General features: G+C 36.1%; 1 long non-coding RNA gene across 1 annotated transcript; it reads left to right on the top strand.

Annotated features, from left to right (window-relative positions):
• The first annotated feature begins 270 nt into the window (after positions 1-270).
• On the top strand, positions 271-4,551 carry LOC140035324 (uncharacterized). The gene is made up of 2 exons (XR_011839428.1): positions 271-2,414; positions 4,086-4,551. It is a non-coding gene; the product is annotated as an uncharacterized lncRNA (long non-coding RNA).

The following is a 4,551-nucleotide window of genomic DNA, read 5'->3' on the forward strand; positions in this document are numbered from 1 at the left end:
TTTAATTTAATTTTAGCGCTATTTGTTCATTTTTTAGGTTTTTTAGTTTATTTTATTTTGTTTTGGTACTAATTTAAAAAAAAAAGAAAAGAGGAAAAAAAGTAAAAAAAAAAATGATGACAAATGGATGGGGCATACATGGGGACAAGTGTCCCTTTGATTTTTTAACAACACATCACCTAGGTGGCAAGGTGTTTAGACACTTGTAGGATAGGGATTTTGAAAAGGAAAAAACAGAAAAAGAAAAAGGATGAGATAGCCGACTAAAAGGAAAAAGGGAGGAGGTTTCTGAAAAAAGAAAAGAAAAAAGCTGGGTGGAGAGAAAAAAGAAACAAAGGAAAAAAAACAGAGAGGGGCGCCTAGGTTTTGGGCATGAAAGCTTCGGCGAACTGGGAAAGAAGGAAAAAAAGAAGAAGAGCGCGAGGGATAAAAAGGAAAAACAAAAAAAGGGGGGGCGAACAACGGAGGGGATAGAAGAGACAGTAGAAAAGAAAAAAAATCTGGGAGAAAAGGAGCTGGAGGAGCAACGGCAACAAGGAATTGAGGCCACAGGGGGTGAGAATTCCACTGCCATAGGAGTTATTGCAGCCGGCATTGAGGATTTTGGGGCACGGCTTGCTGGGGGCCTTTGATTACAGAGGATGTGAAAGATGCAGCTTCAATGGCAACGAGGAGGTCGTAAGCTAAGGCCTCTCATGACCTGAACCCGCAGGCCATTTTTGGCGATTAGGAGTCTAATTAAGCTAGAAGAGGGCAGTTGGAAAAACAGAAAGAAAAGAAATGAACGAAAGGGAGGATAAACCAGCCTTGGGCAGAGGAAGAGCAAGAAAGGGCGAAAAAAAAAAACAGAGCAAGAAGAAGGACTTGATGGAAGAATTGCAGTTTGTTGCAGGCCCACCGAATCCACCATCATCACCTGCGAAATTTCACCAAGCAAAAGCACGGTAATCTGTTTCTTTCTCTCTTTAAATGTCAGTTCTTCTCAAGCCTCTGAAATGGGTCTGCCGTGGCATTATTTAGTGCAATTTTCCTATTAATTAGCTTAAATTTCTTAATATATATGCTTATATGTTGATTGGACTGGAATATGATTAGGTTTGCTGATGATTTTGGGGCTGGTTATACCATCAATTAGGCAAAGAATCAGTGGTTTTCCTTTTGCCCACCTGTTGTTTGATAGAATGCCCCACCAACATTTCTACTTAAAAGATGGCTTGTTTGCATTTTGTGTGTGAGGAACTGCTCCGGTTAGTGCAAGGCTCGCCGGAGCTTGTTAATTTTTTGCGGCAAGAAAGAAGAGTTTTGCGGCCGTGAAAGAAAGCTGAAATGGAAGCTAACATTTAGATTGTTTGGAGAAGATGATTAGTCGTTTGATTTTGTAGTTCCAGTCCCCTAACTTTTGAGTATTTTTATCACGGCCTAAATGATTTGTTTCTTCTTGCAAGTAGGTCCTGAATTAATTTCGAATTGACCTCTGACCTTTGGTGAAGTCACATTATGGCCTGTGTACCTTCTAGATTTTGTTCAATTAAGTCATGATTTTAAACATAAATGGACCCCTGGACTTTACTTTTTCTTTAATTTCGACCCCAAAGTCTTCATGATTCCTCCAATTAGGTCCCTATTCTGTTGTGATTGAACTTCTCAAGTTTCCCCTTTATTCTGATATAGCCCAAAGAATTGAAAAGTTGAATTCCTTTCCCTTTTTAGATTGTAATCATCTTTTAATATTTTAAGTAGTCCTTTTTTGGATAGATTCTTTCTTGATTTTAGGTCATAATTGTGGCTTAATAATTTTAGTTGATTTTTTTCCATGTTGGGTTTTAGTGAAATAGGTAGTTTGGGGTTGAGAGGTTGTTTTGCTTGGGTTTAAGAGAGTGGGTTTAGTTTATTATTTTTGGGCTTTGGTTTGGGCTAGAGGGTAGAAGCCCACTCTTTTGTTTAGTTTTGTTTTATTGGAAAGTGAAGACTGATCCACTCCATTTGCCTTGGACTTTCATTTGGATTTGGGAAGGTTTTGGCCCAAACAAACAAATAAAATGGCCCAATGGCCTGTTTTGCCAAAAAGCCTAATGACAAAATTTCATTCCAGCCCCCTGACTTTCGAGTGTTGTCACTATGGCCCTAACAACTTGTGTTTTCCTTCAATTGAGTCCCTAATTTAATTGCAAATAGGCCCCTAAGCTTTATTTCTCTTTAATTTTGACCCAAAACTTTGTTAATGTTTGCAATCAAGTCTTTTATTCTTTTGACTTCTTGAATGTGGGTTGTTTATATGATTTAATTGATTCAATTTTATGATTCATTTTTATCTTTCATGATTGTTGTTAATTAAAGTGGTGCCTTGACCTTTTCTTTGTATTTTGGAGGGCAAATAAGTGATTTCATTTCATTGGGGTCCCAATTGAAGGGAGGTACACCCTAATCCCTTATTTCTTACTTTATTTGACTCTAGGTGCCCTATGTGACTTTACATGTTTGATTGTATGCCTCTTGAATGTTTTTTATTCATTTCATTTATTTATTTATTTGCTTTATTGGCTTTGTATATTTATTTTAGTTCAATTTGATTATTTGAAAGGCAATTTAATGCCAAGGTTGTAATAGTTAGGTTATGATATCACTTTATTTAATTCATTCCCCCTTAGATTGTAGTAGGGCTCCCCAAATGTAATAGTTAGGGCTTATGTGCTATTTGCCTTGTGTGTTTTTGCATGCCTATGTGTTATGTGTTACTCGCTTTCCTAGGGTCTTACATCTAGATATCATGCTTACGTGTTATGTGTTTTATGTGGTTTATGTGTTTATTTGCTTTATTATGCTTTACATGATTTATTTGATTGTAATGAATGTGTGACGTCACCACACTAGTCCAACGCTAGTTGTGGTCTTTTTTCCGTCACCACACTAGTCCAACGCTAGTTGTGGCCCCTTTGTTCCGATTTTCCACTAGTCCAATGCTAGTAGGAATTCATAGACATGGGCTAGTCCAACGCTAGACCTTTAGGGACCGTCTACGCGTTAGATCATGTTTGTGTGAATCACTACATTTCATGCATGTTTTTCACCTTTTAGGGTTTTTACCATGTTGCATGACACTTTCTTATATATGTTCATCCTTTATTCCATATTCCCTTCTATTTATATCCCCTATTTTGTATTTTTCCTTACATGTATATTCCTTACCCCTTTGTATGAAAACATAACATTAGACTTGCATTTCACTTAAGAATTAGAGTTAGGGTAGTACATTTGCATGATTAGATAGGAAAACCCCCTTTGAGTATGGGATATGGACGAGTTTGGCTTCTCTAGCCTTAGCACGCTCGTATTCCCTCTATTAAAGGGAACATTGAAGTCACGAGTATAAGTTCCCCGCACCCATTATGATTCATTCCTTTAGGTCATACACATTTGTATATTATTATTTTCTTTACTTTTACTTTCTTTTGAGTCTCATGACTTGCATTATTCGTGACTTCTTCGAAGAGTCTTTATGGGGCGTCACAATTAATATGATTGGTACCAAGTAAGTTTTGAAGATAAATTTCGACCCCCCGACACCCTCCTAGGTCTAGGGTATGCATTCATATAGTACATCCAAATGTGATAAATCTTTAGGTTAAAATAAGAAAATCTTTGACTAAATCGCGCAACTAGCCTTGGCTAGGTTGAAAGGGTGCCTTGGATTCTTATCCTTGCCTTCCCTTTCTTCAAATGTGACTCCCGAATCTTTTTCTCTGATTTTCATTGACTTGGAGTCGTTTAAAAAGGGTTTTCTATTATTTTTCTTTAAAAAATTCATTTTTAGGTGACTTGGTACACCTTAACTCTATATCAAGTGGCGACTCCATTTTTCATTCAACAAACCCTTTTTAAACTATATTTTGGGTCAAATCGTCGCATTTTCAAGTCCCATTTAGACCCATTTTTTTTATTTTCTTTTAAATTAAAAATTTATTTTTCAATAAAAAATTGAATCAAAAGCCATTTTTCTAAACTCGTCTTTTATTTGTTTTTATTAAAAAATGGGGCGCGACAGTATTTCTATGGATTTTAATGGTGAAAATTTCATATTTTTGTAGGTTTAATAATTTAATCATCAAAGGGAGTGAATTGAGAAGAGAATTGGATGATTGTTAATGATTTGAAGTGGTTTTAAGAAGACATGTAGAGTAAAACATTCAAATGAAGAAATGCGAGTGAAGATAGTTTTGACACATCGTGGTATTTTGGCAATATCTTGAACAACAAGCATCAAATTGAGGTGATTCTTATACCACTTTGAAGCTACGAGATAGATATACATTTAGTGTGCAGACATCAAAATCCAGTTCAGTCATCTTCCTTGTCAAAAAGTTGAAATACAAAAGTGCATGATGAAATAGAGCTCTGACCAGTTGATGGTGTTTTGGTTATATCTCGGTCCACAGACCTCCAAATATGATGATTTTTAAAGCATTGGAAAGCTAACTCAAATAGCTACAAATTTCATGTTTTGTACAAAAGCTAGTTTGGCCTCTATCTATAAGAAAATAGCAGTTAAATTAA

Source organism: Coffea arabica, chromosome 2c (genome assembly GCF_036785885.1).
Source record: "Coffea arabica cultivar ET-39 chromosome 2c, Coffea Arabica ET-39 HiFi, whole genome shotgun sequence".
NCBI classification, from domain to species: domain Eukaryota; kingdom Viridiplantae; phylum Streptophyta; class Magnoliopsida; order Gentianales; family Rubiaceae; genus Coffea; species Coffea arabica.